This window comes from Dendrobates tinctorius, unplaced genomic scaffold (assembly GCF_039654945.1).
Source record: "Dendrobates tinctorius isolate UK_male_01 unplaced genomic scaffold, ASM3965494v1 ptg000254l, whole genome shotgun sequence".
Classification (NCBI taxonomy): domain Eukaryota; kingdom Metazoa; phylum Chordata; class Amphibia; order Anura; family Dendrobatidae; genus Dendrobates; species Dendrobates tinctorius.
Genome location: NW_027361921.1, coordinates 25357229 through 25376227, shown reverse-complemented (window position 1 = coordinate 25376227; position 18999 = coordinate 25357229). Strand labels below are relative to the sequence as shown.

General features: G+C 46.3%; 1 long non-coding RNA gene and 1 pseudogene across 2 annotated transcripts in view; one reads left to right on the top strand and one right to left on the bottom strand.

The window, feature by feature from the left end:
• The window catches only part of LOC141067759 (carboxypeptidase O-like), a 1273696-nt pseudogene that overhangs the window by 915261 nt on the left and 339436 nt on the right, over positions 1–18999 (top strand).
• The window catches only part of LOC141067761 (uncharacterized), a 108018-nt gene continuing 89882 nt past the window's right edge, over positions 864–18999 (bottom strand). For both annotated transcript variants that reach the window (XR_012226478.1, XR_012226477.1), the window contains exons 2-3: positions 2235–2362; positions 864–1210 (exon numbers count right to left, since the gene is read on the bottom strand). This is a non-coding gene — a long non-coding RNA (uncharacterized lncRNA). The remainder of the gene's footprint in view (positions 1211–2234; positions 2363–18999) is intronic.

Here is an 18999-nt window from a genome sequence, read left to right as displayed (position 1 = left end):
TTAAAACTATATTGTTTCCACCATAATAAATTCTCTTGAAACATTTATTTACAGATCACTTGAAAAAAAGAGAGAGAAGAAAGAAAAAAGAAAAATGAAGAATATAAATTTATGAGAGGATAGACCTGTGTTAGAACTAAAAAAAGAAGAGACCGAAATGAGCAGCAGACAAGAAATCAAACCACCATTTGGATCTATAGGTTAAATACCTTAAGACCAAATGGGTTAAACGAAATAACTGAGGTTTTCCTGTGAAGGCGCTCCAAAGTGTTATTTTCTACTCTGAATAATTAATGTGGGTTAATTTACATTGTATTAATGTTTGTTTTTATTCATTCTTTATCTTGTTAGCGTTTTTTTCAGTGCGACTTTCTGCTGATCTCATTTGATTGTTTTATCTTCTGTCAGTGCGACTTTCTGCTGATCTTATCTAATTGATTTATCCTTTGTCGGTGCGACTTTCTGCTGTTTTATGGTTATAACCCCTAATCCCTAAATGCTTTCTTCAGCTCTAATGGCTCAAAAAAAGCTTCTCTCTCTGTTTCTCTATATCAACACTTATATACCGTCCTGCGGTCTGGACGGGTGCGGTTCCTCTGGTCTTTTTCCTTCTTGGATGCGATCCTTCGTCCCTGTGTGCTCTGGTTGCTCCCTTCTTTTGGGAGCTTTCTCCTTTTTCTGTGAGCCACTGATCGCCTTAGTTTTTTACTAAATCGACATCACCAAGTGTTTTTTACATGTGCCTATAATTATAATTATTTTTTATCAGCATATGATGAACCCCTTTTTTTATTATTTTACCTTTTATCAATTCACTAATAATAACTGTCTAATTAACATAGTTTTTTATTTAAATATTCATATAGTGTATACAGAATTTTTTTCCCAATAATCATCATTTTATTTATATATGCATACATTTTTACTAAGTATTCAGTACGCAACTACATATTTTTATATTTATTAAACATTTTTATTATTTTATTAATATTGAATAAAAATCGTTTTTAATACATATATGTACATATATTCATTATCCTTCTTCCTTTTTCATTTTCTTTAGTCTGCTCACGTAGGATGGTGGTCTGATTTCTTGTCTGCTGCTCATTTCGGTCTCTTTTTTTTTAGTTCTAACACAGGTCTATCCTCTCATAATTTTATATTCTTCATTTTTCTTTTTTCTTTCTTCTCTCTCTTTTTTTCAAGTGATCTGTAAATAAATGTTTCAAGAGAATTTATTATGGTGGAAACAATATAGTTTTAAACAACTCTTTTGTACATTTTTTAATACTGATGACCTTTGACATTTTCTCCCTGTAACATGTGACCTTTGGCGCCAATTTTTGAACTTTGTCTGTATAAAACCGGGAACTACTTTGGCTGTCTGTACATATCATCCCCTGAGGAAGAAGTGTTAACTTCGAAACGCGTTGGGAATTAAAAGTATATAAGTATACAATCTGCAAGGAGTCGTTTGTCTAGCAGCGCACGTTTAAATCCAAAAATTCTTTCTTTGTAAATCTGATGATTTATGGTCACTGAGTGGCCATTTGGATGTGCAGCAGCTTGACCTCTATTCCTTTGAGCCTGAAACTCTCCTGTTATTGGTGAGTATAATAGCTTGATTTATATTCATTTTACTTGGGTAAGACCCTATTGCGCTCTTTTTCTTTTAGTTTTAACTAAAGGGGTGCACTGACACTCTTTGGCCCAGGGCACCCGAAAACCTAGAGCCAGCCCTACCCCCCCACAACTTTAGCCAAATAACCCCCAGTTTTCAATGCCAAACTATTATTATAAAGTAAATTAAGGTTGACAAGCTTAAGTAGTAAGAATTGATGTTTTTGGCATTAAAATGGGCACTGTAGGTGTGTTTACTGTCCTCCACTCCCTGCCGACTTTGCTTCCCCAATGACTTGCATTGGGTTTCGTGTTTCAGTCGGCCTCCGACTTTTGCCTATAGTCGGACGATTTCGCTCTACCCAACTTTTGCGAAAGTCGGGCTTCATGAAACCCGACTCGACCCTAAAAAAGGCAAAGTCGCTCATCTCTATATGAGACTAGTGTCATCTTGTGGAATGATTTGAGCCAGAAAGTCCTTCAAATTGAAACTATTCTAGGTGTACTGTACTATTTTCTCTAGAAAATTGGAAGAATATGCCTTCTATGTTGCTTGTATTAAAGAAATGATTGGCCAGATATGTACGGAGTCAGAATGACCAGGCTGTGCGTACCTGTGCTGCGCTGTGTCCGGAAATGTCAAAGCTGCGTCCCCTGTTTCCCGGCAGAAGGAAGAGCAGAACGGAGAGGCTCCATTGCACAGAAAGAAGGGTCGTGTTTAGACAGGGAACCTGGACGGAAGCTGAGGGGAAAAAAAAGCAAAGCAGGAGTGAGTCCCCAGCTGTAAACGTGTGAGCAGCAAGGGAGGCAATGCACTATGCACCCGAAGCGCCGACGATGCAGCGAAATGCAGCAGACAGGCAGACCCGGTGACCTAGAGGCAGGGGGCCAGCTTAAGAGAAAGCGTGCACGACAGCAAAGATTTTTGGCGTGGACAAGCAGCGCATAGGAGACTGAGTAGTGTGCTCCATCCTTAGAGCAGTGGCGCTGCAAAGGACTGGTCCTGTTGTCTCCCACCAATAAAAGCAGTACTGCCATTTATCAAGGCACCATGTGCCCAGTGACCATCAGAGAGTGAGGCACCGTGCACTCCTTGACCGTGAGTATGTAAGGGGGTGAAGCACCAAAGGAGCCGAGGTGGAGTTGCCTTCCTAGCTCTGTGCCCGGAACCATCGAGCAGGGCATTAGATTCCCCAGGGGATGCTTTAGGGGACTGCGCGAGTACCAGGAACAGGAAGAGGGCAGGATGGAGAGCGGGAGAATTGGGCATGCTTTCAGGAGAGCAGCGCAGGGACGGGAGCAGAGAGGACGCTGACAGAGGAGAGGACAGGAGACAGGTGCAGCGACTGAACAATGAGGGACCGCAGACACAGGAGGTGAGCACTGAGTACGAGAAGCCTGTCACTGCACCTTTTAGAGGGCTGGTCTCTCCCCTCCTGTTAGAGACTTCATCACACCGACATACCGCGTCCCTTGACAAGACACTCCCCTGCAATGAAGTCCTGCTTTACCCTGAGACGCTTCCCTGTGACCGAGGAGCATACGGTAACGTGACACTGACCTGCCAAGAGAGACTGTCCCTGGCAGAGCCCCTGACCCTGGTGAGGGAACGCTGCTGCCACAGCAGAGGGAAGAACCTTGCATACAGGGGATACCGCCATCCGCATACCCCTTGAGCTCCCATGTTAACCCCCCATACGCCAATTGTACTATACAGTACCTAGGACCCCAGAGACAGACGATATCAAGCACCCCTGGTGCCTGGGTGCCTACATGGGAGAAGAGTGATCTCTACAATCAAGATCTCCAGGAACTGATAAGTTTCCTCCCCATAAGAGAATAACTGTCTGTTGTTTTGCACTTCTGTTATTTCTCCAGTCTCTGATATTACCTTTTACAGCATTTTCTCTGTTATATTATAAGTTCACCAGATATTCTCCCTGTAAATAAACCTCCCCTTTTACTGTTGGTCTGCCTGCTCCGTGGTGACACATTTCCCTCCTGCACGTTATTACAAGTACAGCGCACGTACGCAGTAGAGACAGCCAGTTCATGCCACGTGTTCAGCGTGGGTAACCAATAATTATAAGGCACAGAGGAATGACATAGGACGTTGGTATGGTCAGCAAGGTACTCCCTCAGCATTTTCCCAAACCTTGTGAGAGTCCCCCATGCCTCAGGGCCAGGGCGATGGGAGGGTCTGAGAAAACTTTCCCCAAACTTTGCCAGTGTTCCACTGCCTTTGCTGTGACCTCTGCTGCCAGCGTTTTGAGATGTGAATTTTTTTAATAATTCTGCAAGAAGGACCCTCTGGTCCTCCAACATTTTAGTACACCTGTCTGACTTTGGAATAAGAGATGTAAAGTTTTCCTTGTAGCGTGCATCTAGAAGTACCACCAATCAGTATTTCCTGTCACCCAAAATTTTGTTAACACGAGGGTGACAGGAAAGGCAGCGTAACATAAACTCAGCCATGCGTGCAAGACTGCTAACAGTTAATACTTTCGTGTCCTCACCAAGAGGATGACTGACCATGCTCTCCTCCTCCTTGTCCTCAGGCCTCCATGACTTTGAACTAACCTCAGTAATATCATTGTACAAACATCATTGTAAATACATTCTTGTAAATACACCTCTGTAGTTTTTATCTCCCCCACCTCATTGTAGACTGTAAGTTGTCATGAGCAGGATTGTTTTGTTTGGGTTTAATTATTGTTATCGTTGTTACTTAGTATACGTTGTAAGCTGTCACCAGCAGGGTCATTTATTTTGGTTTAATTATTGTATTATTGCTATCGTTGTTTCTTAGGACTGTTGTGTTTGAAACTGTTAAACTGTAAATATGTTTTCACTCTATAATAACTATCAATCTTCAAATTAGAACACAGATAAGCAGGATGGAGGGGTTAATTATTGTGTCATTGAGGCTCACCCTTTTGGTGAATTCCTCAAAGTTTTCGAGGATCTTACATATGCCAGACATCCATGTCCACTCCTCAGATGTTATGTCTGAAGACAGAACTGAATACTGACAACTAGAGTTGAGCGATACCGTCCGATACTTCAAAGTATCGTATCGGATGGTATCGGCCGATCTTTAAAAAAAGTATCGGTATCGCCGATTCCGATACCGGAAGTCCCATTCAAGTCTATGGGACTTCCAGTATCGGAATAAGAAAAACCCTTTCCTGCCCTTGTACAGCCTCTCTGGGGTCTGTACGGGCCTTTCGGGGGGCTGTGCCGGCCTGCCAGGGGGTCTGTGCAGGCTCCGGTGGTCTGTGCTGGCCTGCCGGGGGGCTGAGCCGGCCTGCCGGTGGTCTGTGCAGGCTCCGGGGGGCTGTGCCGGCCTGCCGGGGGGCTGTGCCGGCCTGCCGGTGGTCTGTGCAGGCTCCGGGGGGCTGTGCCGGCCTGCCGGGGGGCTGTGCCGGCCTGCCGGTGGTCTGTGCAGGCTTCGGGGGTCTGTGCAGGCATCGTCCGATGGGACTACAAGTCCCATCGGGCGATGCCTGCTACCATGACAGTGATTGACACATTAGCCAATGATGGGACAGTAATAGTCCCATCATCCGGCTAATGTGTTGAATGTAAAAAAAAAAAAAAAAAAAATTACATGCTACATACATACAACATGCATACTACATACATGCTACATTCATACTACATACTACATACATGCTACATTCATACTACATAAATACTACATGCAACATACATACTACATATATACTACATACATACTACATATATACTACATGCATGCTACATACATACTGCATGCTACATACATACTACATGCTACATACATACCACATATATACTACATACATACTACATACATACTACATGCATGCTACATACATGCTACATGCTACATACATAACACATATATACTGCATGCTACATACATACTACATGCTACATACATACCACATACATACTACATACATACTACATGCTACATACTACATATATACTACATGCATGCTACATACATACTACATGCTACATACTACATATATACTACATGCATGCTACATACATACTACATGCTACATACATACTACATATATACTACATGCATGCTACATACATACTACATGCTACATACATACTACATATATACATACATACATACTACATACATACTACATGCATGCTACATGCATGCTACATGCTACATACATAACACATATATACTACATGCATGCTACATACATACTACATGCTACATACATACCACATACATACTACATACATACTACATGCATGCTACATACATACTACATGCTACATACTACATATATACTACATGCATGCTACATACATACTACATGCTACATACTACATATATACTACATGCATGCTACATACATACTACATGCTACATACATACTACATATATACTACATACATACTACATACATACTACATGCATGCTACATGCATGCTACATGCTACATACATAACACATATATACTACATGCATGCTACATACATACTACATGCTACATACATACTACATATATACTACATGCATGCTACATACATACTACATGCTACATACATACTACATATATACTACATGCATGCTACATACATACTACATGCTACATACATACTACATATATACTACATGCATGCTACATACATACTGCATGCTACATGCATGGTACATACATACTACATACATACTACATGCTACATACATACCACATATATACTACATACATACAATACATTCATACAATACATACATAGACATACAGTACATATAACATAGAGTAACATACTTACCAATACTTGTCACATTGTTCCCCGAAGCCATTGTCTTTTCCGGAATAAATATTAACATAACAAACCACAAAAATACTCACCCACGATCCGAAGCAGTCCACGAGTGTGTCCCACGACGATCTTGGGTAGAGAACGGCAGCATCAGCTGATGCTGCCTTTCTCTACGGGCTGCAGGAATCCAATGACGGAAGGTAGGTATCCTTCCGCACTGTATTCCTCCGCCACTTAAAAAAAAAAAAAGTCCCTAGTCTCACTTTATGCCATTGCTGTGTGGGAATTTCCCACGCAGCAATGGCATAAAGTGAGACTAGGGACTTTTTTTTTTAAAGTGGCGGAGGAATACAGTGCGGAAGGATACCTACCTTCCGTCATTGGATTCCTGCAGCCCGTAGAGAACGGCAGCATCATCTGATGCTGCAGTTCTCTACCCAAGATCGTCGTGGGACACACTCGTGGACTGCTTCGGATCGTGGGTGAGTATTTTTGTGGTTTGTTATGTTAATATTTATTCCGGAAAAGACAATGGCTTCGGGGAACAATGTGACAAGTATTGGTAAGTATGTTACTCTATGTTATATGTACTGTATGTCTATGTATGTATTGTATGAATGTATTGTATGTATGTAGTATATATGTGGTATGTATGTAGCATGTAGTATGTATGTAGTATGTATGTAGCATGCATGTAGCATGCAGTATGTATGTAGCATGCATGTAGTATATATGTAGTATGTATGTAGCATGCATGTAGTATGTATGTGGTATGTATGTAGCATGTAGTATGTATGTAGCATGCATGTAGTATATATGTAGTATGTATGTCGCATGTAGTATGTATGTAGTATGTATGTGGTATGTATGTAGCATGTAGTATGTATGTAGCATGCATGTAGTATGTATGTAGCATGCATGTAGTATGTATGTAGCATGCATGTAGTATGTATGTAGTATGTATGTAGTATGTATGTAGTATATATGTATGTAGTATGTATGTGGTATGTATATAGCATGTAGTATGTATGTAGCATGCATGTAGTATATATGTAGTATGTATGTAGTATGTATGTGGTATGTATGTAGCATGTAGTATGTATGTAGCATGCATGTAGCATGCATGTAGTATGTATGTAGCATGCATGTAGTATGTATGTAGCATGTAGTATGTATGTAGCATGTATGTAGTATGTATGTAGTATGTATGTAGTATATATGTAGTATGTATGTAGCATGTAGTATGTATGTAGCATGCATGTAGCATGCATGTAGTATGTATGTAGCATGCATGTAGTATGTATGTAGCATGCAGTATGTATGTAGCATGTATGTAGCATGTATGTATGTAGTATGTATGTAGTATGTATGTAGCATGTAGTATGTATGTAGTATGTATGTAGTATATATGTATGTAGTATTTTTTTTTTTTTTAACATTTAACACATTAGCCGGATGATGGGACTACTACTGTCCCATCATTGGCTAATGTGTCAATCACTGTCATGGTAGCAGGCATCGCCAGATAGGACTTGTAGTCCCATCGGACGATGCTTGCACAGACCCCCGGACATCAGCACAGCCCCCCGGCAGGCCGGCACAGCCCCCCGGCAGGCCGGTACAGACCCCCACAGGGTGCACAGACCACCGGCAGGCCGGCACAGCCCCCCGGCAGGCCGGTACAGACCCCCACAGGGTGCACAGACCACCGGCAGGCCGGCACAGCCCCCCGGCAGGCCGGTACAGACCCCGGGCAGTCCGGCACAGCCCCCCGGCAGGCCGGCAGAGACCCCCGGAAGGCCCGAAATGACGGCGCATCATGATGCGCACACACCGCGCATCATGATGACGTCAGGCTGTCAATCAACTTTGAACTTCCGATTCCGATGCCGAATTCCGATATTGAAAAAATATCGGAAGTCGGTATCGGAATTCCGATACAGCAAGTATCGGCCGATACCCGATACTTGCGGTATCGGAATGCTCAACACTACTGACAACCTTTTTGATGCTGGTAGACTAGTCACAAACTGCCCTCTTCTGCTCACAAATCCTTTACAATATCTGCAGTGTAGAGTTCCAATTCCTGGGGGCATCACACACCAGTAGGTGAGCCAGAAGCTGCAAGCACTGCTGATTTACGGCAAGGGCGAATGAAGCTAATGTTGACTTTCTAAAATGGGTATGCAGAGCATTGTACTTTTCCTAGCAGATCTGCCAGCTCCGTGTCGCTTTTCCAAAAACGTTGACCAATTAGGTTAAGCGCATGAGCCAGGCATGACACATGTGTGAGTTTGCCTCGCCACAGAGCAGCCATCAGGTTCCAGCCATTGTCACACACAACCATGCCTGGCTGTGGGTTCAGCGGTCTCAGCCACCTATCTGCCTGCTCTTTCAGAGCTGTACACAACACTTCAGCATTGTGGGGCTTGTCACCTAAGCATATTAGCTTCAACACAACCTGTTCCCGCTTTGATGAGGCAGTGCTGCAGTGCTTCCAGCTTATGACTGATGTGCTACTTTTGTAGCTGGAGGCTGAAGGTAGAGATAAAGAAGGAGGAGGTACAGGAACTGTACACTGTGGGGGCAACCCAGATTGATGTAGGACACGCAATACTTGGTGTTTGGGAGAATGGGCACCATAGCAAGATCGTTGTGGGTCCCGGCTTCCACTATGTTAATCTAGTGTACCCTCAGTGACATGCACCGTCCCTGACCGCAAGCACTTGTTCACATGTTTGTGGTTAGGTGGACTTTCCAAGTAACAGCATTGTGGAGGGCACGGGTAATGTTGTGGGACACGTGCCTGGGTAATGCCGGGATGACACACTGGGACAAAAATTCCCACATGTTCGTTGCCTCGGGGTGATTCTTGACTGCCCTCTCTATCAAGCTACATATCAAAGCCCTTGCGTCCTCCTGTCCTTTACAACTCGAAAACCTTTCCTGGATCCGTACATTACAAGAAACGTAAAAAATGTTTGTGCATGCCCTCATGATCTCCCGCCTCGAGTATTGCAACCTTATACTCTGTAGCCTTCCCTCTAGCACTGTTGCACCACTCAAATCTATCCAAAACTCTGCTGCCAGAGTAATCCAACTGTCCCTCCATTATTCCACAGGCTTTCCTCTCTGCCATGCCCTTCATTGCCTTCCTATTGCCCATAGAATACAGTTCAAAACCCTAAATATGACATACAAAGCCTTCCCCAACCTGTGTCCTCCATATATCTGTGACATGGTCTCCCAATGTCCGACTGGGTCATGACTTTTTCTACGCAAACACAGTATGCCATCAGCAAGATGTACCGTCCCTGTGACAAGCACTTGTCCACATGAACGTGGTTAAGTGCACTTTCCCTGTACCAGCATTGATGGCCTGGGTAATGTTGTGGGACATGCGCTTACTTGTCTAATGTTGTGACGGCAGACCGGGAGAAATAGTGCCAGATGGGGAGTATCTTGATACGGTCACCACCATCAGGTTGCAGAAAGCGTCCATTTCCCACGAGCCTAGAATGCAACATTTCAAGCGCAAGTAGATGAGAAATTTGTGAATTTAGTACTGTGGCCTGTGGGGCGTTGGCTGCGTCTTTCCGCTTACGGTCCAATGACTAGGGTATGGACAACTAAAGGCTGCGCTGGGATAAGGACGTGGACGTGCTTGATGATGGTGCAATTTGACACTGGTCAATGGGCAGGAGCCATCTTCACATGCACCGTGGACAGGGGATTGGCTTGCACGCACAACAGCGGAATAAGCAGTGGTATCACTTGTTCATGGAGCCTGGTGTTCAACTAACAAATTCTTGGCACTCAAATGGCAAATGGAGTAAATCTTTTGTTTTATTTGCATCAAGACTATGCGTGTTAAACGTTTTCGATCCGATAATGGATCTTCATCAGAACTTCTCTAAAAGAACATATACACAAAAATAGAAATGAATCTATATTATTGAGTATCACAGTATAGAGAAAATGTCAAATCTTACAATGCATAGGAGATATATATATTTCAAAAAGTTAAACTATGTCAAGCAGTATAAGTCTTGCCAAATAGTATCTTGAGGACTAATTTCAGGTGCAAGTGATCCGTGAGATAAGATATATAGGTCAATATTAAGGAAATAAACCGCCATCAAATTCCTATAAAACAATCATGAGAAGTGAAATCATGATACAAGGATATTGTGGACTTCCGGTATCTAGGTGCCAACCAAAAAGTGAAGAGTTATAATTGTGCCTGGTGCGTGAATTATAGCTTTCCTATAAGAGAGCAAAGAAACAGTCATAAATTGCAGGTCCCTTAGAATAATAACATATGCAGACAGTATTGTCTTGTGCTCATTGGTGGTGGTGTAAATGAGAGAGTGCAGGATCACACTTAAGGAGTCAATATTAACAAATACCTGTATTTTGGTATATATAAGGAGAAGCAATGCGTTTGGTATAGCGACCTAAGTCGCTTATTTTGTGGCGCTGGAATAAAGAAATAAACAGGATTGTTCAATATTATATAGAATGAACCACCAAATGGTGTGGGAAAAGATCAGTGTATTACCTGCTTCCTCTGGCCCAAATAGATTGCGGTATGACCGCTGAAGTGGAGGACGCCAGGAAACTTGCGATGTAACCGCTGAAATGGAGGACACCAGACAGCTGGGATATGTATCCGGGTTTATATGACCCGGCGGGGAAACTCCCCAAGTTGCGTCACCGAGTCTGCGCACTGCTGGCATAGCGGTCACATGTTCACCCGGCTGGGAAAATCCCCTGTCTACATCGCTGAGTCTGCATAATGCAGACACAGCGGTCATATGAATACATAGAGGAGCACGCCTGCGCTGTTCGTATTTGTATGTCATTGTTAGGATGGGGCAAGAGGTGTGATTAGACGCCACTACATAGTGGTCAAGTATTATCTACATCTCATGCCTGCGTTATAGTGGTTATATTTAACCTTGTGTGTGCTAATCTATTCAATGGATTTATTTGGCCCAAAAATGGTATGAGTCACATAGTAACTGTACAAGGTTGGATAGAAGTGGTTAAAACTAAAAGAGAAAGAGCGCAATAGGGTCTTACCCAGGTAAAAGAGATATAGTTCAAGCTGTTATACTCACCAAAGGCAGGAGAGTTAGAGGCATAAAGGAATAGAGGTCAAAGCTGCTGCACATCCAAATGGCCACGCCGTGACCATGAATCATCAGATATCAAAGAAATAATTTTTGGATTAACCGTGCGCTGCTAGACAAAACGACTCCTTTCCAGATAGTGTACTTGTATACTTTTATTTTCCCAACGCGTTTCGAAGTTACAAACTTCTTCCTCAGGGGAAACTATCATCCCCTGAGGAAGAAGTTTGTAACTTCGAAACGCGTTGGGAAAATAAAAGTATACAAGTACACTATCTGGAAAGGAATCGTTTTGTCTAGCAGCGCACGGTTAATCCGAAAATTATTTCTTTGATATCTGAAGGTTGGATAGAAAGGTTATTAAGAAAGGGTTTTAACAATAGAAGAAATTATTTAATTTATTATTATTGTATTTTTTTATTATTTATTTTAAACCGTATGTGACCGTCGCAATTTATGAGTAAAATGCCGTTACAACTTATAAGGCATAAGGGAGTTAATGTTAGGCGTTGGATTCCTGGCACTGCACAGCGGGAATCCAGAGCCAGACATCCTGCGGTCTCTCATTCTCCTCTGACCGCTCAGACTCCTGCTCAGCAATCACGGTGAGCCATTGCATTTCCCTCAGCCTCGTTCTGTGAGCCTGGATGTTGCTTCCACCTCTGGTGCAGCAATGGTAGCGCAACCTGCTTTGCAGGGAACTGCTCCAGAGGCTAAGTCCTCGTGCCGTGCTACTGGGCATGCCCCCAACTTGTCCTCTCAATGGAGAGCAGGGGTCACATGTGCAGGTCCTATGTCGGATCTGATTGGTCCTTCCCAAAGTACTGGAAGGTCCCGGAAGCACATGGCTATAAAAAGCCCGCATGGCGGCTCGGCCATGCGCTAGTGTAGCATATTATTCTGTGTGTGTATGGTGATGGATGCATGGACTGGTGTCTGACTCATTATGAAACCCCTACCCTCTGATATTACGAGTGGTGACTGAGTGTGTGTAGTCAGCTCCAGGGTTGTGGCAAGCTACAAGCCACTTGCTCCACGCCTACACTAGCGTCCGTCGGCGCCCGGTCCTTGGCGCCGACGCTTGCGGCTTTCTCTGCCGCTGCGCTGTAGTAACAGCAGCTATTGGTGTTCGCGGCTGTGACGCCACACGCAGGCCTCTGTGATGCTAACAGGGCCCGCGCCTTTGCTTTAGTGTTCGCCAAGCGACTCTGTGTTTTTACGGAGCCGCTCTTAGCGTTCGGGTGACGTTAACCCGAGCGCAGTACCGCACTTACTAGGTGCATCTGCCATTGTCCAGCAGCGGTCTTGTCACCTACCGCACGGTGGACCCCGGGCGGCGAACGCACCTACTATTATTTATATTTGGTGCGTTCCGCCGTCCATAACATTACACTAGCGCCAGGGTCTGGCTGGCAATGGCAGACGTGCAGCAGCTGCAGCGCTACATTCGGCAGCTGGGGAGCAGGTTGGCAGCTATTGAGAGCACCAACTCAGCTGCGAATGCTGCGCTCGCTGCTGCTCAGACAGTCGCTGAGGCTGTCTCACGTGTGCCCACACTTTTGCCCTTGCCGACAATGTCTCGCCTCCCGCTCCCCGATAAGTTTTCGGGTGATAGTGCCTCCTGTAGGGGATTCGTTAGTCAGTGCTCCATTGAGCTGGAGTTGCTGGCTGCACGGTTTCCTACAGAGCGGGCTAAGGTGGGATTTATTGTCTCCCTGTTGTCTGGCCGGGCATTACAGTGGGCCACGCCATTGTGGGAACGTGATGATCCCGTGGTACAGGGAGCTGCTCAGTTCCTCGCGGCTCTGAAGCGTCTTCTTGGGACCACGGGTCACACACGATACGGCCCTCCAACTGTTATCCTTAACACAAGGGTCACTTTCGGTTAGCCATCATGCTGTCCGGTTTCGGACACTGGCTTCCGAGTTAGAGTGGCCGGACAAAGTGTTGGTCCCGGTGTTTTGGAGAGGCCTGGCTGAGCACGTAAAAGATGCTCTAGCTACTAGGGAAATTCCCACAAGTCTGGAGGAGTTAATCGCTGTTTCCACCCGCATTGATCTCCGCTTCACGGAGCGCGAGTTGGAACGAGCGCAATCCAGACGTAGGGTTAATTTGGCTCCCACCTTTACCGAGCCACTGATATATCCCGCACAGGAGCTCCCTTCCTCTGAGCCTATGGAGGTGTCTCGCACCGGCACTAAGTCGCGTCCGATGCGAAGCTCTGTGCGCTGCTATCAGTGCCGACAGTTTGTCCACTCGGCTGGCACATGCCCTCAGCAGCCGAAAAGACGACCACGTTCAGTGGCCGTAGGTGGTGGTCAATCCAAGGTGGGACCCTTTTCACCCAAACCGGTGTTCCGGGGTACTTTAGATAGTGGGTCCTCCACCTGGGAGGCAGAGGTCACCCTGGATTCTGGGGCTGAGGGGAACTTTATGTCCTCGACCTTTGCCCAGAGACACGCTATCCCTCTGGTGTTACTCTCCCAACCTCTGACCATTAGGGTGGTAAATGGGGCACCGTTACCGTCTCAGGTGACCCATCAGACAGCCCCACTCGGACTCTCTATTTCACCCTCACATCAGGAGACTCTGTCCCTGCTTATTATGCCCAATGGCATCGATCAGGTGCTCCTCGGAGTTCCCTGGCTTCGTTGCCACTCCCCTCATATTGACTGGGCTTCGGGGAGGATACTGGGCTGGGGCAAGGACTGTGAGGGAAGGTGCCTGAGGGGCAGCATTCAGGTTGCTTCCACTGAAGTGCCTGCGGATCTCTCCGCGCTCCCCAAACCCTACCACCAGTACGCGGACGTCTTCTCTAAGAAGTCTGCGGAGACGCTCCCGCCGCACCGTTCCTATGATTGCCTGATTGATCTCCTGCCAGGCACAGGACCTCCCCGAGGCTGTGTTTACCCGTTATCACTCCCTGAGACGGAGGCTATGTCCCAATATATCCGGGAGAACCTGGCTAGGGGTTTCATCAGAAAATCTGTGTCACCGGCTGGTGCAGGGTTCTTCTTCGTACAGAAGAAGAACGGAGAGTTACGCCCCTGCATTGACTACTGAGGTCTAAATGCTATCACGGTTAAAAACAAATACCCCCTACCGTTGATCTCTGAGTTATTTGACAGGTTGTGGGGGGCCCGGATCTTTACTAAATTAGATCTGCGGGGTGCATACAACCTGATCCGCATTCGCGAAGGAGACGAATGGAAGACAGCTTTTAATACCAGGGATGGCCATTATGAATACCTGGTTATGCCCTTTGGCCTTTGTAATGCGCCAGCTGTCTTCCAAGATTTTGTCAACGACGTCTTCCGCGACATGCTCTCTACCTCGGTGGTGGTCTATCTGGATGACATACTCATCTTTTCGCCAGATTTGACCACCCACCGGAGAGACGTCTGCAGGGTCTTCGACCGTCTGCGGGCGAACTCACTATTTGCCAAGCTGGAGAAGTGCCAGTTTGAGCAGGAGTCCTTGCCGTTCCTGGGCTATATCATCTCGACCCAGGGACTGGCCATGGATCCTGTCAAACTACAAGCAGTAATGGACTGGCAGGAACCCCATTCCCTCAAAGCGGTGCAGTGCTTTTTGGGGTTCGTGAATTACTACCGCCAGTTCATACCACACTTTTCCACACTGGTGGCTCCTTTGGTTGCTCTCACCAAGAAAGGAGCTAACCCCAATGCTTGGTCAGAACAGGTCTCCAAGGCCTTCTCGGCTATAAAATCACATTTTGCTGGCGCTCCCATATTACATCGTCCCGATGTGGATAAGCTGTTTATCCTTGAGGTAGACGCTTCTTCCGTCGGTGCAGGAGCAGTCCTTTATCAAAAGGATGCTCAAGGTCGGAAGCATCCCTGCTTCTTCTATTCCAAGACCTTCTCACCGGCGGAGAAAAATTACTCCATCAGCGACAGGGAGCTGCTAGCCATGAAGTTGGCTTTTTCTGAGTGGAGACATCTCCTGGAGGGAGCCCGGTTTCCCTTTCAGGTATATACGGACCATAAAAACCTGGTCTATCTACAGACGGCCCAATGCCTGAATTCCCGTCAGGCCAGGTGGTTGCTCTTCTTTTCCCGATTCCGCTTCACCCTCCACTACCTCTCTGGAGAGAAGAACGTCCGTGTGGATGCTCTCTCACGTTCAGTGGTCTCAGCGGAGGAAGGAGAAGCTGAGCCTCGGTTAATTCTCCCGCCGGAGAGTTTTACGACCGTGGCTCCAGTTGCTCTCGAGTCGGTACCACCGGGCAAGACCTTGGTGCCTCCTCAGCTACGGCCGGAGGTCCTCGCCTGGGCACATGCCTCCAGGGTGGGTGGCCATTTTGGTATTAAACGGACCACCGAACTCATGGCAAGGTCATATTTGTGGCCACATATGGCTTGAGATGTCAAGGAATACGTGCAAGCATGTGTTTCGTGTGCTCGGAACAGACCCTCTAGACAGAGGTCGGCGGGGCTGTTGTTTCCCCTGCCAGTGGCAGATAGACCTTGGGAGATGGTTGGCATGGATTTCATAGTTGGCCTGCCCAAGTCTGGTGGCAGTACGGTCATCTGGGTGGTCACCGACCATTTTTCCAAAATGGTGCATCTGGTGCCACTCGCACGCCTGCCTTCCGCTCGAGGTCTGGCCACCTTGTTCATTAAGCATGTATTCCGTCTACATGGCATGCCGGACAAAATCGTGAGTGACCGCGGTCCCCAGTTTGCCTCTCGGTTTTGGAGGGAGCTCTGCAGTTTACTTAGCATCGAGCTAAATCTATCCTCCGCTTACCACCCCGAGACGAATGGCTTGGTCGAGAGAGCCAATCAGACCTTGGTCACCTATTTACGTCATCTTGACTCTGCCAGGCAGGATGACTGGGCATCCTTGCTACCTTGGGCCGAATTTTCCCTAAACAATGCGGTGGCTGATTCCACTGGTCAGACGCCCTTTCTCCTAAACTATGGTCAACATCCACGCGTCCCTGTCCCGATGCCAGTGTCCTCCACCGACTCCAGGGTGGCAGACTGGGCAGTGGAGGCCCGGGACATTTGGGATCGCACTCAGGATGCTATCCGAGCATCTAAGGAAAGGATGAGGGCGTCCGCCGACACGCATCGGCGGCCCGCGCCAAGCTTCTCCCCTGGCGACATGGTATGGCTCTCCACCCGAAACATTAAACTGCGGGTCGAGTCTCCCAAGTTCGCACCGCGATACATTGGACCATTCAAGGTCCTCGAGCGACTTAGCTCGGTGGTCTACCGCCTGGCTCTTCCTCCACATTTGGCCATTTCAGACGTGTTCCATGTGTCCCTCCTCAAACCAGTTCACATGGTCCGGTTTTCTGAGTCATCTGCCGGGTCATCAGACTTATCGTCTGATGAGTTTGAGGTTAACGCCATCGTAGGACACAGGTTTGTCCGTGGCAAAAAATTTTATTTGGTGGACTGGAAGGGTCATGGGCCCGAGGCTCGGACCTAGGAGCCGGTGGAAAACATTCATGCACCGCTCCTGATCGCGGCCTTTGAGCGCAGTGAGGCTCAGAGTGGGGGGCGAGTAATGTTAGGCGTCGGATTCCTGGCACTGCACAGCGGGAATCCAGAGCCAGACATCCTGCGGTCTCTCATTCTCCTCCGACCGCTCAGACTCCTGCTCAGCAATCACGGCGAGCCAGGCATTTCCCTCAGACTCGTTCTGTGAGCCTGGATGTTGCTGCCACCTCTGGTGCAGCAATGGTAGCGCAACCTGCTTTGAAGGGAACTGCTCCAGAGGCTTAGTCCTCGTGCCGTGCTACTGGGCATGCCCGCAACTTGTCCTCTCAGTGGAGAGCAGGGGTCACATGTGCAGGTCCTATGTCGGATCTGATTGGTCCTTCCCAAAGAACTGGAAGGTCCCGGAAGCGCATGGCTATAAAAAGCCCGCATGGCGGCTCGGCCATGCGCTAGTGTAGCATATTATTCTGTGTGTGTATGGTGATGGATGCATGGACTGGTGTCTGACTCATTATGAAACCCCTACCCTCTGATATTACGAGTGGTGACTGAGTGTGTGTAGTCAGCTCCAGGGTTGTGGCAAGCTACAAGCCACTTGCTCCACGCCTACACTAGCGTCCGTCGGCGCCCGGTCCTTGGCGCCGACGCTTGCGGCTTTCTCTGCCGCTGCGCTGTAGTAACAGCAGCTATTGGTGTTCGTGGCTGTGACGCCACACGCAGGCCTCTGTGACGCTAACAGGGCCCGCGCCTTTGCTTTAGTGTTCGCCAAGCGACTCTGTGTTTTTACGGAGCCGCTCTTAGCGTTCGGGTGACGTTAACCCGAGCGCAGTACCACACCTACTAGGTGCATCTGCCATTGTCCAGCAGTGGTCTTGTCACCTACCGCACGGTGGACCCCGGGCGACGAACGCACCTACTATTATTTATATTTGGTGCGTTCCGCCATCCATAACAGTTAATATAGGGTGTGTGGTAAGTAAGAAGCATGCATATATCACTTTGGCTTATAGGGAAAAATATGTCCTGTGAAAATATAGAGATGGCGGTGAAAATATACTATACCAGGTGAAACAGTTGTGCCCAGTGAGGAAGTGAATAGCCAAGTCTAACGATTCTATTGTAAAAAAGAAAAGTTACATTACAGTCAAAACAAGTCATTTAAAATTACATAATGTTAAATAAACATTAATCAATGACAGCTTAAATCACAGAAAACTCTGTGTGTCATAATCTCTATTGAGTCCTTTAAGCTCCAAGGTCTGTAGTGTGTAGGCCTCTCTTTTTTTAAGTCTTTTTGTCTTGTCATACCCTCTTCTGTCCGATTCAATTTGCTCCAGCACTTGAAATTTCAACTGAGAGATATTATGTCCCTTTTCGAGAAAATGATGTGGAAGAGGGAGATGAGATTTCTTGCATCTTATATTGGATTTATGTTGTGAAATTCTGTCTTTCAACATCTGTGTGGTTTCTCCCACATAAGCTAGGCAACATGGGCACTTAATTAAATACACAACATACCGTATGTAGATTCACAAGTATAATATCCTTTTATAGGAATAGCTCTTCCAGTTTGCGGGTGAAAAATCTGACCTCCCTTCTGTATATTGTTACATTGTAAGCAGGGGAGGAATGGTTTTTAAAACTCCTCTATTTCTGGGTAACTCCTGGAAAGCAGACCCCAATGTTTATTTATAGTGGTCTGTATCTTTCTCGAATAAGGGTGGTATATGTTGACAAAGGGTATACATTTGTCTGATTTATCAGTTTTCTTAAATTGGCCTCTCATGGATCTTGACTCAGTTAGAAGCTTATCAGGATAACCACTTTCTGTAAATTTTCTTGTCATGTCTGTCAGTCTCTCGGCCTTTGTTGCCTCCTCCGAGACTATTCTGTCTATTCTACCGTATTATGCCCGGGGGATGGATCTTTTCACTTTGGATGGATGAAAGCTGTCAAAGTGTAGAATACTATTTCTGTCAGTTGGT